The 22,611-nt window shown below is 38.8% G+C and overlaps 1 protein-coding gene across 1 annotated transcript in view; it reads left to right on the top strand.

Moving 5' to 3' along the window:
• The first annotated feature begins 487 nt into the window (after window positions 1-487).
• The window catches only part of RBPJ (recombination signal binding protein for immunoglobulin kappa J region), a 242,390-nt gene continuing 220,266 nt past the window's right edge, over window positions 488-22,611 (top strand). The window contains exon 1 of the mRNA XM_020992297.2: window positions 488-577. The gene's annotated coding sequence lies outside the window, so the exon portion shown is untranslated. The remainder of the gene's footprint in view (window positions 578-22,611) is intronic.

Genomic DNA, 22,611 nt, shown 5'->3' with positions numbered 1-22,611 from the left:
ATGCTTACTGATTGATTGATTTTGTATTGTCTTTGATTCATAGGTTACTATGGCCAAAGGACTCATGACTTCGTGACTAGCCTACTGGTAACAAGTCTTTCCGTACTTAGCAAGGCTGGTCCTCAGAAAGCCAATTCCAGGATGATGTTAGACTGGTGTCAGGAGAGGCTTCCAGCCTTTCCAGTATGGTAGAGCCTACAAGAGTTTGTCCTCTGCTGGAATAACCTTCAATAGTACAGCTTGATAGAGGACAGAGAGCAAGAAATAATAAAGAAAATCATGATTCTTCTCTTCATGGAATTCCTAGAAAATCAGTCATTAAATTATTTCCCCTCATCTTCCCCCCAGATGTGCTTGTGTTTGTGCCCCTCCTCCATTCTGCTTTAGATAGAAGAGGCAAATCTGAATTTCTTTTAATCAGTTTCACTTCCTTTGCTCTGGGGAGAAGTGGCCTTTGATTTCTGGGTAAAGGAATATGCCTTCCTATAGCATTTCCTGACACTCCAGCCTCCAAGAAGAATATATATCAAGACTTGGGGTACAAGATGATCAGCTTGACCTGTCCAGTGGTTTGGGGGTAAGTGATTCCTCAGACTAGTGGTCTTTATCATTGTCACAATCACCATCAGTGTCTGTAATGCCTCAGTTCATGAGCACCAGTAATTGTGTACAGCCAGATTTCTCTCAAGGTTTATTTAATTAACCATTTAATTCCTCAACCATATGGGTACTTTTTACCTAGAAGAGAGTTTTGTGCTCTTTCTGAGAGGGCATTGGGGATTTCAGGTTAACAAAAAAAAAATTGAATGCAATTTGCCAGAGAATATTGCAATTCTCCAATTGAGAGGCAACACAATTGAGAGTACAAAAAGGGTCACTTTATTTGGAGATAGAATATCCAGGTTCAAGTCCTGGCTCCCCTGACATTTGACTGACTATAGAACAAGTCATTTAGTGTCTCTGAGACAGTTCCTTGTCCACTGAAGGGGAATGATAACACACTATCTACTTCTAAGGATTGTTGTCAGGAGGTGTTTTAGGAACTGTAAGACACTGGATCTAGGGGTTGTTATTATTAATTAGGAAACCATGTTTTTCTATACCTCCAAGTCAATTTCTCTAGGTATTTCTTAGCTGGTGTTACTTCTCTCTACACTTTTCTTAGTTCTGAACCTCCTTTTGCCATCTGTTGAAAAAAAGCGAAACTAGATTTCATAGGGGATAGAGCACTGACTTTGGAGTCAGGAAGACCCAGGTTGAAATCCTGCTTCAACTATTTACTGTGTGCCCCTGGGCAACTCATTTAACCTTTTTTCATCCTTAGTTTCCTCATCTGTAAAATGGAGATAATAATAGCACCACTTCATAGGATTGTGGTGAGTGTCGAATGCAATAACATGTAAAAAGCATTTGACCAACATTAAAGTGCTGTTAAAACACTAGTTTTTTTTTTTAAAGAAAAGAAATGGGAAAAGCCTTTGTAAGCAAAAGGATCTAGTATTCCTCCAGATGCAAATCATTTCAGAAGTTTTATTCTTAACTTCTTAGTGGGATGGCATGGGATGCTCCTCCTACTAACAAGGCAAAGGACCTAGCACAGTGCCTGGCACATAGTAGGTGCTTAATAAATGTTTATTGTTTGATAAATAAACTAATGCCAATTGGCCAATTAAGTATTTATTTGAATAACATCAACTATGTGCTCAGCACAGTGCAAGGTGTTGTGGGGGACAGAAGGAGCAGACAATCTCTTCAGGAAGCTTACAATGAGAGCTTCCATTTGTGGTCTCTGAGCACATGATATATTGTATATGGTTTCATCTAATCCTCAAAACAACCTAGGCAGTCCATTTTACCGATGAGGAGACTGAGTCCCAGAGAGGTCAAGTCATTTGCCCAAAGTTGTATTAAATGCTAAGTGTCAGAAGTGGGAATCAAACATAGACCTTGGAACTCCAAGTTCAAGGCTCTTTTGACTATTCTATACCAAAACAGTGAATAATGAAAAATAATATGTTACAATTATACCATGTCTATGAGTAGGGATTATATAATAGAAGAGAAGGATGTTAATGAATCCCCTACCTTCATGATATAGGACTATCTTTGTAATATTGGCGGTTCTGTATAATAATGGATGGGTCATAGATGGGTCATTAAACCCTTACTGGTGAACCTGACAGTGTGCCATGGGACAAGTCCTCTGGCTTACCTGTGTCCCTTTGGGAACTTACATATAGTACAGGATTAGATACAAACACAGATAGCTACAATACATAATCTTTCCCATTTGAGTGGTACTAAAGTACTATATTGAAGTCTTAGGGGAAAAAGAATTGACAACTGACAAAATCAGAGAAGACTTCTCAGAGGAGGCAATATTTGTGTTACCTTTGAAAGGATTGGCAGAAATTGTACAAGTGACTAGGAGAAAGGAGGTTAGATTACAGGAGGAAAGATGAGCCAAAGAGAGAGGTGTAGTCTTTATGCCTGTCTGAGCCCCCCAGGTGTCTTTCAACCCAGTTTGAGTCATGATTACTAAATTGTCACTGGCCTCTGCATCTGGCTTCTGTACCTGGTCTTTCCAGGAAACCACAAGTGAGGTGGTTAGTAAGGAATGTCTCTACAACTAGGGTGAGCTTGAAAGTTGAGATAGTTTCCCCGATTATATGCAGGTGTTTCATGGATAGTTAAGAACAGGCCCTTCATTACTTCATAGCTGGACTATTGCACTGGTCTTTTAGTTAAATGTGAGGGGAGGTAAAGGTTTTTGCCTCATCAGAATGTGATTCTGAATCATGGGGATTAAAGGAGCAGAAAATAAGAATTTGCTAGTTGTAGTGTTTGCTTGTGGTGTAAGGTAGATTATTTGTTTAACAAGAAACAAATCAACTGTTATAAAATCAACAACCTTTTGTTGAATGCTTACTCTGTGCAAGACCTTGCACTCCATGTCAGGAAGACCTCCAAAGGAGCAGTATGCTATAGGCATAGTTCTTCTCCTCATATAGGCCACTCCATGAAGAGTAGAGGGATGGCAGCTAACACTCAACCCCCCTACAATGTTTGTCACTGACTCCTCCACTGATCCCATTTTGCTCTTTAATATCCCACATGCCATGGATCCCCAGGTCAGGTGGCATAGTGGAAACAGTGTGTTGTGATCTGAAGATAGCCTTTGGAGGGGGAATATGACAGCCTCAGTGCCCTAGGCAGTTTCAACCAGAGACAAGTGAAAGAGCTAGGTCAGTCAGGTGTTGCTGGGACCAGGAGAAAGCATCACCCCCAGATGTCAAGGTCTAGAAAAAAGATCATGTCATCCCATCTTAGTTCTGGCTCTGGTAAGATTTGTCCATGTGAATCTGAGTCTTCCACACAGAATCTATGCAACAAGCTAGAGGCCATGCTTTGGTTCTTCAGAATGTTGAATGTATTGTTATATCACACAAAATATCCACCTCTTCTTCCTCATTCTTTTTTCCTTTTTTGGCGAGGCAATAAGGGTTAAGTGACTTGCCCAGGGACACATAGCTAGTAAGTGTCAAGTATCTGAGGCCAGATTTGAACTCAGGCCCTCCTGACTCCAGGGCTGGTGATCTATCCACAGTGCCACCTAGCTGTTCCTTACCTCATTCTAACCATGTAGCTAATATACCTCTTTTTCTAAGGGAGAAAGGACATACCTATGTCCTTGACAATCCCTGAGTAGAAGTCACTGTTGTTATCATTCATCAGTCTACTTAGACCCACCAAATGTCCTTCTGTGACTGTGGACTATTTCTACTTCTAATTCTTCTGAGATTGTGGTGTTTCTTGAATCAGTCAAATCACAGCACAGGGAGAGTGTTGGTGAGACATGAGTTCTTGCAAAGAGATGAGCTTTTGCAGGGACAGGCAGTCTGATGTCATTGAAAGCGCTATGTAATTTTCCAAATGTAATCCCGAATCATCTTCTGTTACTCAATTCCCAGCCTAGCTCATTACCTCCTCCCTGAAACTCTTGCCTTCTGAAACTGTTCTCTGTGTGTGTGTGTGTGTGTGTGTGTATCTGTCTGTCTGTCTCTCTCTTTTCTTCTCTTCAGTTTCCTTTGCTAGATCATTATCCCCATAATCTCTAGCTTCGCCATCTTATCTTTTCTTTCTACTTTTTTTGTGGTAAGCTCATCCATTCCCACTGTAACCGCTGACATCTCTGTGCAATTAACTTCCTAATCTTGCTCCTGAATTCTGCTCATGCATTACTAACTACCAATTATACATCTTAACCTGGATGTCCTTTAGACAGTTCCAGCTCCACATATGCTCATTATATTTTTCCTAAAACTCATCCATCCTCCAAATTTCCCTCTTTCTGCTGAGGATATCAACATCCTTCTGGATACCCAGGTTCAAAACTTTGGCATCATTCTTGACTCTTTCTTTTTCCTCACCAACCCTCTCCCCATTACTGTCTTCCTGGTTTTGTCTGCACAACACCTCTCATATTAATAACCTTCTTTCTGATTACACAGCTCTACCCTAGTTCATTTCCTACAGCTGAGACCAGGGGTTGGCAAACCACTGTCCAAGGCCAAGTCCAGACCACCTGTTTTTATACTGCCTAGGAGCTAAGAATGTGCGGGGTTTTTTTTTTCCATTTTAAAATACAATAAAATTTTACTTTAACATGTAAAAACCAATAAAACTTCATTTGAAAATATAAAAACCATTCTTAGTTCAGCAGGCTATTTGCCAGCCCCTCACCTAGACCATTGAAGTAACCTAATCAATCCCCCTGCTTCCAATCTCTCCTCTATCTAATTTAACTTCCACATAACTACCAATTTCATATTGCAAGAATATGATACATAGATCTCAACAAATCACTCCCCTCATTAAATATTTCAGTAGTTCCTTCCTTGATGCCTCAGATTAAATACAAATCCTTAGTCAGAGGCTTAGAACAACCCTCTATAAGCTGCCTTCCACCTATATTTCCAGTCTAAGTTTATATTTGCTCCCACACCATTTATTCATTTTACATTCGAGGCAAATTGTCTCATTAGCTGCTTCCCATATATACCATTCCATCTCCAGCCTGGATGCCTCTGCACTGGCTGATCCTGACTGTCCCTATGCCTGGAATACATATCTTCACCTCTATCGTTTAGACTAAATAGCTTTGTCAAAGCACAGCTTGAGTATCACATGAGGCAGCCTGATCCTCCTAACCATTCATTTTATTTCCCTCTTTAAGTAACTTTGTATGATTTTGCACATATGTTGTATTTACTTATCTGTGTGCAGGTCAGTTTCACTAATAGAATGCAAACTCTATAAGGGCAAGAAGGACTTGTATTTATCTTTGTATCACTGGCACTGAGTATGATTCCTTGTATACAGTAGGCATTTAATAAAAGCTACTTTGAGTTGAATACAAATGAACTTTTTTGAACAAAGTTGGTTGGCAAAGGGACCACCCATATGGTATCAATAGGTATAGCATCACCATGTATCATAAACCCACACACACACACCTCAAAATGATCTAGTTCCTCAGGTAGATTTAAGGCCACCATATTTAGAAGAATTAAGGTTTTCTTCTCCTTTTTTAAAAGGATCTTTTGGATAAACTATGAGATGAAACAAGAATCACTACCCAGATAGTCTATTTTTATTATTGTGGCTTAGAACAGTCCTTAATCTGTCCTTTCTCCCTCTGCTCTCCATTGCCCATGGAAATAGAAATGAGAATTTTAAGATGGTCATTCAATGTTTAAGGAACTGATCTGAAAGGCCCAAACTAGAAGGAAATCATGTTTGAATATCAGAAAAGAATTCCTTTTCTATGCTTACTTTTTCTTGGCCCTGATTTCTGCCTTGAGTGGGAAAATTTCCTCAAGCTTAGGAATTGATATGTAATTCATATATTCAGGAGATAACACCTAGACCCCTGTGTTCTTTGAGGACTGAAGTGTCTTATGGAACAGACAAAATCAGGAAATGTGACTCATCCTCTGCTAGTCTTACAAAAGTACTGGGAGCCCCCAGCGGACAAGCTGGAAACAGGAGCAGCAACTCTGGGTATAGTGGAAAGTACACTGACCTAAGTAGCAAGTCACCAGGCTTCCAGGTCCTATTCTTTGAACCTCAGCTGCTTTATCTGTAAAATGAGGCAACTGGTCAAGACCAGAGGTGTCAAACTTGCTACTTTGCAGCATGCAGCCTGCAAAAACTCCCAGGTACAGCCCAAACCAGATTAAAATGTAATTGGGAATTGTTTAACAAAACAAACAAAAATACAACAAAACACAGATAATGTTAATTTGTGGCTTTCTAAGTCAGTATGCAGCCTACAGAGATATGTTTCTATTTGAGTTTAATACCACTGGTCTAGACAATCTCTATGATCTCTTCTTGTTCTTACAGTACTTCAGTTCCTATGATTCAGAGTTAAATAAAGGAGCCTGATGAATATTGGTGGGATCAGAAGGGAGGGATATCAAAAAGGAGCAAAAGAAAGAGAAATTAATTTCTCTCCTCCCCCATAAAATGGTGTTATACATATCCTGAGTTTCCTCAAAAGTTTCTAGTGGCACCAAGTTTCCACTATACCCTACTTCGTAAAAAGTAATTGCACTTTTCAACAGAAACTGCTATGAAAAGTAGAAAACAGTTCTGCAGAAATTAAATATAGACTAATACTTCACACTACATATTAACATAAGCTTTAAGTAGATATATGACTTAGATATGAAAGGTCACATTATAAATAACTTAGAGGTACAAGGAAGAAACTATCTTTCAGATCTATGGCTAGGTAAATAGTTCATGACTAAATGAAGCATAGAGAGGATTATAGAAGATAAAATAGATAATTTTGATTACATAAACTGTGCATATTTTTTGACAAAGAGATCAAAGAAAGAGGGAAAGGACCCCTATATCATAGTAGCTCTTTTTATAGTGACAAAAAACTGGAAACTAACGGGATACTCATCATTTGGGGAGTAGCTGAACAAATTATGACATATGAATACAATGGAATATATTTGCACTATAGAAATGATGAAAGGGATGGTTTCAGAGAAACTTGAATAAACTTGTAGAGCAGATGGAGAGTGAAGTGAGCAGAACTAGGAAAATGATTTATATAATAACAACTTTGTAAAGACAACTCTGAAAGCCTTAAGAACTCTAGTCAATACAAGAACTAATGATGATAAAGCATACTCTCCACCTCCTCTCAGAGAGGTGATTAGTCTCAAAATGTGGAATAAAACATATTTTTGGACATGGCCAATATAGGAATTTGTTTTGCTTAACTATACATATTTGTTACAAGAGTTTCCTTTTTATTTTTCCAGAAGGGGGGCATGAAAGAGTAATAAATAATACTTGTTAATTAAAAAAAAACTGCACAAAGGGTTATGCTAGGGATAAAGAAAAAAAAATTAACATAATACCTGCCCTCAGGGATCTAACAATTTAGTAGAGGGATATCATATATACACAAATAAATACAATGCAAGTTAGGTTATGCTAGATGCATAAGGAGCATCAAAAAGATAGTGGGTTTCAGGGACGAGGATCTCCATGGAGGTGGAGGCCCCATGAAGGAAAGAAAAGATTTAATGGAGTGGAGAAAGTCCAATTCAGAAATGAAGGAAGCACGAATGTAGAAAGATGGGAGACAGACATATGAGATCTGCTGAAACAGAGTGCACAAAGAAGAGTAGTATAAAATAAGATTATAAAATAAAAGGGGAAGTGACAAGGTCAGAACTGTTATTAGAAAGATTATTTTGTTAGCTGTGAGAAAGATGGATCAAAGAGTGGTGAAGAGACTGGGAGTTATTAATGATGAGAAGCAATGAGGGCCTGTACCAGGGTGTTGACAGTATCAGTGAAAAAGAGGGAATGGATACAAGTAATATTTCAGAGAGAAAGAATTAACCAGACTGGGTTATGATTGGATGTGGGGGATAATGCAGAGGGAAGAGAATTTATCAATCCTAAATTATAATAGGTATCATGATCAATTGAAATTATGAAACTGGGAGGAAGGAAATTAATTGTAAGGGGGAAATGAATTCAGATTTGGAATTTGTGAGTTTGAGTTAGTGGTGGGACATGAAGGTAGAAATAGCAAACTGGAAGTTGGAAACAATGGACTAGAGAACATAGAAGAAGTCAGGGCTGGAGATATAGATGTGTATGAAGGTGGTAATTGAAACAAAGGAGGGAAGGAGAGAAAGACAGACAGACAGACAGACAGACAGTGAGAGAGACAGAGACAGAGAGAGACAAAGACAGAGACAGAGAGACAGAGAGAGACAAAGACAGAGACAGAGAGAGAGACAGAGAGACAGAGAGACAGAGAGAATGAATATAAAATTACAAGGGGGAGAATCTTCAGAGAGAAAAGAACAAACTAGGGATGGAGTCTGGGGAAACTCCCATACTTAGGGAATATTGGAGGGAAAGGAATCAGCAAAGGAAACTGACAAGGGGAGAGTCAGGGTGGGGGAGCAGGGAGACAGGAGAGAGTAATACTAATAAAGGCTAGGAGAAAAGTGGCTGACAGTGTTAAATAATGCAGAAAAGTCAAGGAAATTGAAGCAAATCAAAAAAGATAAAGAATTGTCCAGACCAATGGTCTCCAAATTTTTTTTAATTTTTGAACTCTATTAGTATAAAAATTAGCTCTTGACTGTACTACACATACATTTACTTATTTATATATTATACATATATACATATGCATACACACACTCTAATGTTCTAATAATTGTGTGCATTATAAAACTTGCACAAAAATTGAATTTTTAAAGGGATAAAATAAAAATGTAACAATATTGATTCTAGAATCATAGGAAAATCATAGAGAAAATAGTTTATTGGATAGAGGTAGGATATGGTCAGATTTTAGGGAAATAATTTTGGTAGCTGTGTGTAGAATGGATTAGAGTAGGGAGAAATTGGAGGCTATTGGAATAATCCAGGCAAGAGGTCTGAATCAGGGTGGTGGCTGTCTGATTGGAGAGAAGGGGGCATATTAGAAAAATGTAATGAAGGTAGAAATGACGAAAGCTGGCAATAGATTGGAAATGTGAGGTGAGAGGAGTCAAAGAGTTAATAACAACATCCAGGTTGTGAACTTGGGCAACTAGAAAGGTGATAATGCCTCTTTTTGTATCCCTTGGCGCTTAGCATAGTGTCTGGCACACAGTAGGTGCTTAATAAATGTTTATTGATTGGTTGATTGATACTCTTATCAGCAATAGGGAAATTTTAAAGGGGAATGAGTTTAGGGAATGGGGTTGGAGGTTGTAGGAGAAGATAATGCAATTAAATCCTCTGTACACATCAAATCCCATCCATGCCTGCTTATCCTGCTCAACTCACTCCATCCCACTCAAAATGAGAAAAGGAAGAATGGGCCATAGCCATTACTTTGGAAACCATTTATCTAGATGAGTAGTTCTCAAACTTTTGATCTCAAGACAACTTTATACTCTTAAAGGACCCCAAAGAGTTTTTGTTTATTTGGGTTATAGTTATCAATTATGCTATATTCAAAATGAAAGCTAACAAAATTTTAAAATATTCATTTGTTGATTCATTTAAAATAACAGATTTGGAGTTATTTAAGTTTGATATAATCAACCATTATATATTAATATAAGAAGCACATTTTTATTTTTAAAAAACCTATATATTCCAAAAACAAAAAAGAATTGTGAGAAGAGTGGCATTGTTTTCCATATTTTTGCACATTTCTTTAATGTCTGGTTTAATAGAATGCAGCTGGATTCTCATCTCTGCTTCTGCATTCACTCTATTATGATATATCGTTTCAGTTGAAGTACATGAAGAAAATCCAGCTTCATGCAGATAGATAGTTGGAAAAGGGAAGAGTATTTTAAAAGGAAGATAATGTCTTAGCATTATTATGAAAATAGTTTTAACTTCAAGGACTCCCTGAAAGGGTCTTGGGGTTCCAAAGACCTACACTTTGAGAACTTCATTCTAGACAATAGCAGAACCAAAAATCAGCACATCTTTCATTTTAAATATTCTCTGGAATCTTATTATGTTGCCTTACCTGGTTTGATCCCAGGTGGTTACACATTTGCTACATGGACTAGCTTATGCTAGACCAGCCAGGGAGTTGTGCTACCGAGGAAACAGAAAGTAGTTTTAGTTTAGCAGTTCTTTTTTCCAAAAGATAAAATGAATTAATCTAATCCAGCTTCCTTATTTTCCTCACTGTATTTGTCAAGTTCTAATGAATTCACACTCTGATTGGCATAGAACAGTTGTTACTCTGCACTGGTGAATTCTTGTTGGAACATGAGAGTCGTCACTTCAGAGAAACTAAACCTCAAATTGTTGGGGTAGGAACTGATGAACTAGCTTTCACTCGTAGGTGGTTTCCTTTGACCTCCCTTCTTTGTTCTTCCTGACCCATTAGAACCATCTCAGCTTCTTTAGCATGTGAGCCATTGCTAGATGGATAGAAAGTGAACAGACTCAAGGAGAATGTCCTATAAGGGATCTCTGAGGTTTCTTTTAGCCCTAAAATTCTTTGTTTCATTGCATATGATGTTGGGCAATCTGCCCCCAGTTTATGTGAATTCTGGTGACAATGGCCTGACAATCCTCCAGGAATGACATTGCTTTCAAGAACAACACCACCACTTAAGTGGTATTTATGGACATGAACTACTTCTCCTTGAATGCCTTTGGGAAGTCTGTACCAATAGATTAAAGAACACTTTCAGATACCTTGATAAAAAAAGAAGTGAAGAGCCCTCTGAAAATCTGGGAAATGCTCCTGTACCAGCTCTTCTCCACCACCCTCCCAAAAAAAAAAAACAATTAAGGAACCTGGATTGGGAGGAAGGGGCTCCAGAAGAATAGCTTATCAACATGTGCCTTGTTTATGCCTGTGATAATGCACAAATCCCAGAAAAGTTTTCAGAGAAAACGCGATGTAATTCCACAGGGAACATTACAATAAAAGTAAAATAAAACAGCACAGCTTGGTATTTTTACAGAGCTCTTGCTGCTGATTTAGTTAATGATAATGTTGTATTCCAATTTTCCTCTAAAGGAGAGCTTTAAGTGTTCTCAAACTTGGATAGACTGACTTTAAAATAAACAAATAAGTTATATAAGTCCAAATTGTGGCAGATCGGATTAAAAGGTCGAGCCCTGGTGGATGGCTAATGGGGCCCAGCTCACATCTTGGACCTTAGCCTTACGATTCTACTCTCAGGGGGAGGACGCAAAGGAAGCTGTGGAATCCTATTTCTAAAATCTGGATCGTAGGCACCCGCCATGAATTGATGCCACGTGTGCACAGCACCTAGAAGGTATTTGGATATTCAATTAGAGCTCAAGAGCAAGAGGGATTTCTGAGGAATGAGGTTCATTGCCATTTTTCTATTTTTTCTTTTTTTCCAACCTAAGCTGTTAGGAAAGGCTCAGCCACATGATTATCCAAGGGCTGTCATCTTCCACTTAGAGGAAGGCTGCATTTTTGGTGGAAAGTGAGGTGATTACTGAGGATCGAGCTTGACAGCTTTTTGAGTCCGCCCTGAATGTAAAGCACCAAAGCCACACAGTGAGCCATATTTGTCAAGCATCATTTTGGGTGCATGACTGGACTAAAGGCTGTAGGAAGCCACAAAGCAGGTAGAGGATAATATGTCAATTCACAGTATACTCCAGGAAAAAGCTGAATATGAAGCATCACCAATTGTTCCACCACAATGATTACAAAAGTATCATTTTGGCCCATTAAAAAAAATTAATAATCCACCCCTAACACTAGTGTAAGCCAGAATTGTTAGTGGTCAGAAACTTAGAATCACAGCCTTAGAGTGGGAAGGTAACCTCAGAAACTGCCTAAAATCTAGTCCAACCTGTACTTTAACAATCACCTCCCTAACATAACAGACACAGGTTTGTCTGGTCTTTAAAGGCCTCTAGAGAAAGGGAATCCACTCCCTCTTGAGGCGCCCATTCTACTTTGGAATAGCTCTACTTGGAAGTTTTTCTTTATATCAAACAGAAATCCACGTCTCCAAAACTTCCTGCCACTGTTCCTAGCTCTGCTCTCTGGAGCCAAACAGAATGGGGCCTTTCCCTTGTCCGTGTATCAGTCTTTGAAGACATTTGAAGATACTAGAAGACAACTAGCATGTGCTGCTCCAGTTCCTTCCCTCCCCACATCCCACCCCCATTTTTCTTCCTTGGCTAAAAATCTCCAATTTCTTTAATGGATTCAATTCAATAAGAATTTATTAAGTATCTACAATGCGTAATCATCTCAAGGCCCTTTGCCATCTGGTTGTCTTCCTCTTTTCACTCTCTAGTTTATCTGTGTCCTCCCTAAAATGTGGTGCCCAGAAATGAACACAGTATCCAGATGTGGCTTGACAGTGAGACTATGGCCTCACTTATCTTAGACACCTTTCTTCTCTTGATGAAGCCTGAGATTTCATTTGCTTTTTAGGCTCTGATATCACAGTGTTGACTCAGATTGAATTTTCAGTCCCCTAAAACCTCCAAATATTTTGATTTAGCTGCTGTTTAGCCATACCACCCTCATTTTGTACTTTTGAGATTGTCTTTTGGAACTCAGGGATATGGCTTCAGGTTTATCTTTATTGAATTTCATCTTGTTAGATTTGGCCCAGCATTCTAGACTGACAAGGTTATTCAGGGTCTTCAAATGAAAGTACATTGATCCAACCTAGTGAAAAAAGTGATTGACCGAAAATAACCTGCTAAGTTCTCTCTTAGCCCTCACTAGGGCTAATGAATACAAATCATTGATGAAGTAAATGTTTAAGGGATGGATTGCAGTGATGCACTGGAGCTGGTTTAGACCAGATATGAACTGATTGCAAAATTTTCAGGGTAAGCATTTACACCTTGGAAATAGGCAAAGGCCATAAATTAGAGTTTGAGTTTTGTTAACTGGCTTCTAGACTTAAGAAAGTGATGGGAGAAAACTGTAATAATGCAGATTAAGCTTGAAAGTGTGTCCTGAATACAATACTTTTTACGGAAAGCTAGTTGTTAAATATTAGCATACCACTGGATGGTTATATCTCACTTACACAATTTAGGTAGATATGTTTTAACCAATCAGGTCACTAGAATAATTTCTAATAATTGAAAAAAAAATAATAGCTAACAATATATAAATGTTAAATAGTGCTTGCTATGTGCCAGGCATTGTGCTAGTTTCTTTACAGTTATCTCATTTGGTCCTCACAACAACCCTGGGAGGTAGGTGCTATCATTATCCCCATTTTATAGATGAGGAAACTGAGGGAAAAAGAGGTTAAGTGACTTAGGGTCATACCCTTAATAAGGTATGAGGCAGGATTTGAACTCAGGTCTTCCTGACTCCAAGCCCAGTATTCTATCCATTGTGCCATTTGGATCAATATTTCCCAGCTTTTTCCAATCTCTAAACTTATTCATTGTAGTATTATGGAAAACAAACTCAGGTTTTAGAGAAAGAAAACTTGTGTTCAGATCTAAGATATTCTGTTTACTATCTGTGAGGCTTTGGGTAAGTCCATCGACTCTTTGAGACTGTTCCTTCATCTATAAAATAAGGGGCTGGGGTGAACTAAATGGCCTGTAAGTCTCTTCCCAGCTCTAGCTCTGTGATACCATGACTGGGCTTAGAATCCCTCCTGGGAATCTGTTTCTTGTAGGTAGGAGATAGCCAAATAACCTCACCTCTCTAGACCCTAGTCTTCTCATGAGTGAAAGGAACAAGATGAACTAGGTCATCTCCCAGGTCCCATTCATCTCTAAATTCTGTGAACCTAAGGCCTGGCCCAGGCCAGAGGCAAGGGAAAAGGTATCATAAACCAACTGCCAACATAGACACTTTGTGGTGATGATATCATCTCTGTTTTGGGAATCCCCAAACTAAATTTGTCTCATGAAAAATATGTAGTAAGTGTTTTTGTTTGCTCACTCTTGCTTCTTAATCTTGATGACCCTTTTTAAAGACCTAGATACAGTTCTAATAAAGATCCTAATGTCATAGAATTCAGAGCTAGAAGTAAACTTCAGTTTCTATTCTGGACTATCATCAGATTAAGGAAAACAAGGCTAAAAGAGATCCAGTGACCTCCTCAAGGTCACACAACCATTTTGTTTTGCTTTGTTTTGTATTCTAGACAATAGCTTACCCAAAAACAATCTGATGTCTTTAGTAGACTACAAACTCAACACTGTTCAACAACATGAAATGGCATCTCTTGTGGGTGGACAGTTATCCTAACTTTGGGTATCTGGAAATGAGGGGTGTAGTGAATAGAGTGCAGGGCCTGAAGTTAGGAAGACTCCTCTTCCTGAGTTCAAATGGGCTTCAGACATTTACTAGCTGTGTGATCCTAGGCAAGTCACTTAATCCTGTTTGTCTCAGTTTCCTCATCTGTAAAATGAACTGGAGAAGGCAATGGCAAACCACTTCAGTATCCTGGCCAAGAAAACCCCAAATGGAGTCACAAAGAAAAGGACACAATTGAAAAAGCAAAAATGAGTAAAGCAACACAAGCAATATTTACTTATCTTGTAAACAAAGAATTGTTCAACACAGGCTAAGGGGACACATTGGCAGGTCTGACTGAGCATCTGGCCTTCCCCATGGCCTCCCTCATTCCTTCAGGGGAATAACATTGAAGTAGTGACAGGTGGATGGTAGCCCACGTGAAGGGAAGCAGACTAGGTCTGCCAGGGTGGGGAAGCTACTGCCTTGGGTGCTTTTGACATGCTAATGGGAATGCCAGGGCCCACATCACCAGGGCAAAGCCTTCTGTTGTACATGAAACAAAGAGACCTTTGTGCTCTAACTGCCTACATAGGTCATTGGTCAACAGCATCCCCATTCCCACATGGCTTGTAATCCTGTCAGCTCAACAGCCTCAAGGCTTCCCCTTTAAAAATGTATCTGTTGGATGAGGCCTGTGTTTAGGCTTGGTCATAGCCTACCATGGGATCCCAAAAAGCTAATGCAATCTTATGCTGTACTAAGAGGACAGGATCTGAAGGTGAGAAAGGGGAAAGGAACAAACATTTATTAATTGCCTATTATGTGCCAAGTACTATGATAACCACTTTACAAATCTTTTGATCCTCAACATCTATGGGAAGTCAGTGCTATTATTATCCCCATTTTACAGTTGAGGAAAGTGAGGCATAGGAAAGAGTGGGGAAGAGTAAAGTCCAGTGGTTTAAGGCAGAAGACAATATAAATAGTATATGTCTCCAGGCAGAGAATGCTAGGTGTCACAGTGGATTTGGGGTGAAAATGAGGCCTCATACACTTAGTAGCTGTGGAACTCTGGGCAAGGCACGCTAACTGCCTCAGTTTCCTCAACTGTAAAATGGGTACGATAATAGCATCTACCTTCCAAAGTTGTTGTGAAGATAAAATAAGATATATTTGTAGAGTCCTTTACCCTTTACACCTACCGGCACACAGTAGGTGACTAATAAATACTAGCTTCCTTCGTTTCCAACTCTAAATCCTGTAATTTCCACATACATCGCCTACCCCACCTTGCCCCCGCCCCACACATATACTTTCTTTTTGGTCTCCTCCTTTGCTAATATCATTCATGGGGAAAATCTCGGGATGGAAACCTATACAAATTGGAAAGTTATTTGTAACTTACGGACTTAGAGTTAGACACCTGAGGCACAGAGATTTCATACGATCTCACAACTATCATGTGTCAGAGATGGGACTTAGACCCAGCTCTTCGTGATTCCAAAGTCAGTCCTCTCTGGAGCCCAAAACACTTTCTGTTCGTGGTCCCACAGTTTCCCTATGATCACCTGCATTCCTCATTTATTTGATACTCACATAAGGATTTTCCTTTTGCAAAGAGAAAAAGCGTATATGGCATTCCTTCTTTACTCCTCAACTGCTCACAACCTATCTTGAACTGCTCTGTGTGTGTCAAATCATAGACTAAATAGAAGTCATTTGTTTAACAATAACAGGAATGGCAATTGATTTCTCTTTTCAATTGTCCTGTAGGGGTGAACCGTTCCCATCCTAGCTCTAAAGAGAACAGCAATAGCATTTTGTCCATTCCAAACATCTACAACTGAATTTGCAGTGGTATGAAGAGGCCAGGAAAAATAACCACTTGACATAGTTTGATGCATTCGGAGGCATTCTGGTGGTGACCTGAAATTCTAATTAGCCAACAACTCCTCTGGTCTTCATCTCTGCTCCTGGCTGAATACATTTTTTTTCTATGAAGTCATCTGAAATCGATGGCTAATGTCAATAAACATATCAGGGGTTATTGAAATCCTATTTCTATTTACATCACAGTGCTGAATTTATAGGACCCCCAAGGAGAAGTCCAATATATTTATGAATCACTCTGAGCTCTGGAGATAGAGAAATAGGGACATGAACTGGCAGGCCTTGTGCCAGAAGCATCAGTAAGGAAAGACGTGTGACAGCTATAGCTGAACATCGAAAATCGAAAGCCCTCCTGCTTAACAGTTTATTTCTGTTCCTTAAATTTTCAGAAAACAGATGTAGAATGAAAGAACAAATGGAACACAGTAATCTAAAGGGAAATGTGGCCTGGTCTATATAATGGCTCCGTGAGTTGTGCCACTTTTTCTTTTTTTTTCAACAAGGGGACTGATTAGGTTACAGTAAGCAAGGTTTGGGGTTCGGTTGCAGCCCTTCCTAGCCAAAGACTGGAGATCTGAAGGCAGAGAGGAAGAGTACAGTAACTCTCTACATATATAGGCCTGTTAATACTCATCATTGGTGACCTGTGGGGCCAGGGGAGATAGGACCCAAAAGATCAGATACACTGTATTAGTGTGATAAATTAGTCCCAATGAATTATAATCAAAGAAGTGTGATTTTTTTTAACATTAGAAAAACTAGCACTTTGACAGTCCTTTGAAGATTAATAAATTAGCATTTTATGTATAAATAAGGAGTAGGGAGAACTCTTGAGTCCAATCCATCAGGAATATTGCAATAAAAGCAATTTTCCCAGAATGAGATGTGTATGACTGCAGAGAAAATTTTCGGATGCTTACAAGTCAGGCAGGTGCTATCTTTATGTTGATGCTGATTTAAAGCTTCCAACAGTTTTAAGAAGAATCCTCTTTGCAACAAAGACAGGAGATTAGTAAAGACTTCTGATGCACATTGATTGAAAGCCCAGTTTCTGTATAAACCAAAGAAAGAAGCACACTATCTAATACAGTGATAATTACAAATCTAAAAATACCCTGTGCATTGTTTCTAAGTATTTAATAAATACAGTCTTCTGGAAATAAAGGGAAAATCTTGTACTTCCTTTGTAAGCTCATCTTCAGAGCAGATGGTACTCACTAGCCTGGTGTTGAGGACCTAGGAGGCACTCAACAAATAACCTGTTGCAGTGACAGTGTCTGCTTTTGTAAGCATGCACAAAGGCACTCATAAATGTTAATATTCATTTTTTAATTTAAATCAACCCAAGAAAACTTTATGGTTTGAGTCCGACAAACAACATCATATTTATCTACACATATCCCAAGTTTCACTACAGTTATTAGTAGCAAACTTTTTTCCTTCATCCTTGTTTCAAGTCACATGTGGGAATTCTCCAAAGGCCATATATGTCTGTATGGCCATGGACTGTCCACACTAATATAGGACTGAAATTAATAAATAAACTACATGGTTGGAACACATTCTATTTTTTTTTTAAATTTATCTTGACAGAATGGTTTTTAAACCTGGGGAGATTGGATTAGGATAGCTTGAGAATGGAGGAGAGTTAGGCAAGGGGTGAATCTGGCCTTCTCTATTAGTCATGAGGCAATGACACTAGAACGCTTCTATATAAAGCATAAAACCAACTCACCTTATGGTATGCATATATTATGCAGGAGGCAGGGGATGAAAAGGACACACTATTTGACTCACCAATGCAATAAAAAAAAAAAAGAAAAGAAAAAACAGTCCACCTTTGCTTTAATTATAGATAAGGCATGGATATGGTTCTAGAATCATAAGAACAGAGCTGGAAAGAACCTTAGAGTCATTTAATCCACACCTTGTCTTCAGTGGCCCCATCTCTTTTAAACCTATCATCCTGCTACTCCCCCTCAGGACTGACACGCCAAACAAAAAGTGTGTGAAGATGTGGACTTACAACACTTCAAAAGTGGTGTCACAACGCTTTGACCTCTACCACCTATTTTTCCGATCAGCCAAGGGTTATGGGAGTAGGAGACAAGGGGGTTGATGATTAAGCACCAGCTCTTCTGAACAAGGGTGGGGGTGGAAAAAGGAAAACAGGTCTTTGCATCTTAAGAGTAGAGTGGAGGTGGGGGATCTTACAATGTTGACTCCTGATTGAGGAGTATGAGGTGGCTTGTGGCAGGGGCTTTCTCAAGCAATGACAGTTGGACTTTCATAAGTGGTTGGGTTGGGCAGGAGGTGGTAGCAATGACTGTCCAGGATGCCACTTCAGCCTGCATTTGCCATCTGAGGTTGCTGACCCCTGATAAAGTAAGTATATAGTGGTTTAGTTCAGAATTTCCCAACTTCTGGGCTAAAGAAGGTATTATCTGACATGAATTATTCTTACCGTTCTCTAAAACATTTATTGACCAAAAAAGCTCTTTGAAAAAAGCATTTATAGATTTATTTTAAGGACAAACACCTTCCAACAAACACCCATTAGACTCTGAGCTCCTTAGGAGTAGGTATTGTCTTTTTTTCTTCTTTTTATCACCAGCACTTAGCACAACACCATAGTGGGTGCTTAATAAATGCTTATTGACTGACTGATCCCAAGAAACTCTTTTATAAAGTGATTTTTCAGAAAAAGTAAATTTATTGAGAGAAAGATGCATCCTTTAAAATTGACATTAACTGTTCATTGCATTTGACCAGAATATTGTTACCACTCCATGTTAACTTACATTGTTGTCTCACAGTACATATCCTTCTTTTGGCTCTGCAATGACCAAAGGTCCTATAATCCTTTCAAGCTGATCAAAATTTTATTCATACATAACATCTTTACATCCGCTTTACACTTTGTGAGCTGGAAGATAAATGAGAATTGGTCAGGTAGACCAATTAGGAGGCTATTGAAGAGTCTCAACGAGTGGTCTCAGCCTTTTTGGTCTTGGGACCCTTTTACTTTCCTAAAAATTATTGAGGACTCCAAAGAGCTTTTGTTTATGTGAGTTTATAGACATATTTACCATATTAGAAATAAAGTATTAGTATTACTGTAAAAAATAGTTTTGACTTGGTGGATCCTTCAAAAGGTCTCAGGAATTTCCAGGACCGCATTTTGAGAACCAATGATCTACACTCTAGATGACATATGATAAGAACCTAAACTAGGGTGGAAGTTCTGCGAGGGGAGAAAAAGGTACATACATGAGAGATGTTGTAGAGAGAGAGAAGACAAAATCTGGCAATACGGGGTGAATAGAATCTCTGAATCAGAGTATGAAATTTTTGTTAATGTAAATTTACTGAGGACAGGGATTATTTTTTACTTTGTATTTTTATCCTTTAGTACATGGTGGACACTTAACCATTGCTTGTGAGTTTGACTGAATAAATCTAAATATTTCCCTAGAACATTGAAACAATTCACAGATCCACCAGCAGTGGATTAGCATTCCTGTCTTTTCTCAGCCTATCCAACAATTAGTTTTCCCATCTATTTTGATGGTTGTGATATGATATGTCATATCATATGTGAAATCTTATTTTAATTTTCATTTCTCTGATTATTAGTCATTGAAAATATTTTTCAGATAGTTGATTTGTAGTTCATTTGAAAACTATTTATTGCTGGGTATGGCCTTGCTACTGAAGTTCAGGTGGACTGAACTGAAGTAAACTAAGCCAGTTGGGTATCTCAGCTAAGTCTGGTATTAATCTGTTGAGGGCCCAGGAATGGGGAGCCACCAGGTTGCTTAAGGTAAGGTAAAGTGGCCCAGGGTAGGAAAGAAGAAGCAGGTTAAAGCTCTAGTGCGGACCAATAGTGGTATCAGGCCCTTAAGTGGTTACTACATTTCCAGCCTAGGAGAGATAGGGAAAGGAAGGAAGAAAGGAAGGAAGGAAAGAAGGAAGAAAGGAAGGAAGAAAGGAGGGAGGGAGGGAAGGAGGAAAGGGAAAAGAAAAGAAAATTGTTATCATTTAAACTGGTGTCTACTAAGGAATGGCTCTTAATGATGGAGTTTAAACATAAAATTAAGTTTCCTATAAATTTTGGACAGCAGACTTTTGTCAGAGATATCTAATACAAGATTTTTTAAATTCATATTTTTCTTCCAATTCTACGTGCATTAATTTTAGGCAAAACTTTTTAATAAGTAATCAAAATTGTCTATTTTGCCTTTATGATCTCTACTAGTTTACATTTGTTTATGAAAATTTTCCCCTTCCATAACTGTGAAATCTGTAACCTTACATTTTCCTATAATTTTTTTATTCTATGACTTTTTAATATTTAGATAGCTCATGCATTTGAAATGTATTATGGCATAGAGTCTATATAACACCTTGAACTAAACTTATTTAGTGCAAATGTCTCCAAATGATTGGCTCAGATCCTAGTGTTTGATACAAATTAAATATGTGAAATTCATTTCTTTAGCTTTTTAAAAGAGCACCTCTATTCCTTCATCTACTATTAAAGTGCGAACATCAGTATAAAGCATATATCACAGCTGAAATTCATGTATGCCTTTATGATTACAAAGCATCTTACATACTTCAACTCCTTTGCTCCTCACAACAGCTCTATAAAGTCAATGGCACATGTATTATTACTCCCATGAGGAAGCCGACACTCTGAGTAGTTAAGTGACTTGCCTAAGGTCGTGCAGCTGATAGGCAGCATAACCAAAAGCAGAACCCACTTTCTTGATTCTTTCTGCGTTCCTTATTCTCTACTGTTTCGAGCTGAGACAGAAACTTCATTAGAAGTGAATGTCCCTATCAATAAGTAACTAAGCTACACAAAATACATTAAATTGGTCCAGAACCGTGATTTCCCTGGTGTGGGAGAACTCCTAGGAGCAGAAAGCTCCTGCACTGATACAGCTCAATAACTCCCCTGTCACTTCTAGTCTTAAGAGAGCTGCCTCAGGATGGCATTGAGAGGTTTAGTGACTTGTCTAGTCAAATAGTCAGTATGAGCCAGAGATTAAACTTGAATCCAAAGCTAGCTAGTACTCTATCCAATATGCCCCGCTGCCTCATATTCTATTTAGAATGTACTTACACACATATACAATTATACATATACAACAGGCCATGGACCTATATTGCCAAATATGAATTCCTAACATGGAAGCCTAAAATAAATCACTATAAACCTTACGGTCAAAAGAAGAGAGTTAAGACTTCCTAATATAGGCAGAATCATAGTGTCTACAATAGTTAGTTCTTTTCTTGGAAAGCTGTGGTTTTTCACCCTTTGGATTCAGGTTTGCTCTTTTCTTTCTCTTCTGTGCTCTTATCTAATGGCCCCTTTTTGCATTATAGAGATTTGGATTTCGACACCTGAATTAGGAGTCACCCCACATCACCCTATCCCTCCTCAGATAATCTTTCTCCAAAAATTGGATTTCTCCCTGGGCAATCTCCTCTGAACCATGGTCTTGGGGAGGCTGGGGCACACTCCCAGCAGTGGGACCACATTCCATTAGTTTATGTGTAACTTCCTTTGTTGGGGAGGCCAGGCTCTAGGTTAACTTCTGGAAGTAACTTTGGAAACTAATTCTCCGGCAAAACTCCAAGAAAAAGAGGCACATGTTGAGGAACTGACATAATTTTTTAACACCACAACCAGCATATTTCTGAAGGCAACTGTAGCCAGAACTGCTTGCCAAAACCAATATTGATCTAGTCCCTCATCCAATCAACAAATGCCATTGTTTATAAGATATAATTTTTCTTGGTGAAAGTTCAAAGTTAAACTCCAAGGATTTTCAAAACTATAAAAATGAGAGGCTTTCAGACTTAAAACACACACACACACACACACACACACACACACACACACACACACACACACACACCCAGGGCTAGCTTTCCACTTCCATGGATATTCACAGTCACTATTTTTTAAAAAGGAGCCAAAAACATTTTTTCAGAGTAGTAGGGGAAAAGAGAGATGAGGGGGGTAGAGGAAATAAGGAGAGGGAAAGGGGGTGGGGGAAGAGAGAGAAATGAAGAGAGGGAGAAAGGAGAGAAGGACAGAGGGAGAAGGGGGGAAAGAGAGACAGAAATGGGGAGAAATGAAGAAAGGGAGGAAAGCAAGGCAAGAATAGAAAAGGGGAAGTGAAGGAGGGAAAAGGGGAAGGGAACGAGGGAGAAAGGAAAGGAAGGGAAAATGAGGATAGGGGAAAAAGAGAAAGACCTAGCAAAGAAAAGAAAATTCTGTTGTATAGCACAAAGTTCTCTAAATCTAAATCTTTAGAGAGCTAGTGCCAGTCACTGAATTGTACATTCCTCAGGTGGCTAAGGCTGCAAAGATGACTCTCTGGTTTATTCCACTTCAGCACAGAATTCCATGA

This window comes from Phascolarctos cinereus, unplaced genomic scaffold, assembly GCF_003287225.1.
Source record: "Phascolarctos cinereus isolate Bilbo 61053 unplaced genomic scaffold, phaCin_HiC Scaffold_9;HRSCAF=440, whole genome shotgun sequence".
In the NCBI taxonomy this organism is placed as follows: domain Eukaryota; kingdom Metazoa; phylum Chordata; class Mammalia; order Diprotodontia; family Phascolarctidae; genus Phascolarctos; species Phascolarctos cinereus.
This window is presented reverse-complemented; position numbering and strand designations above follow the sequence as displayed.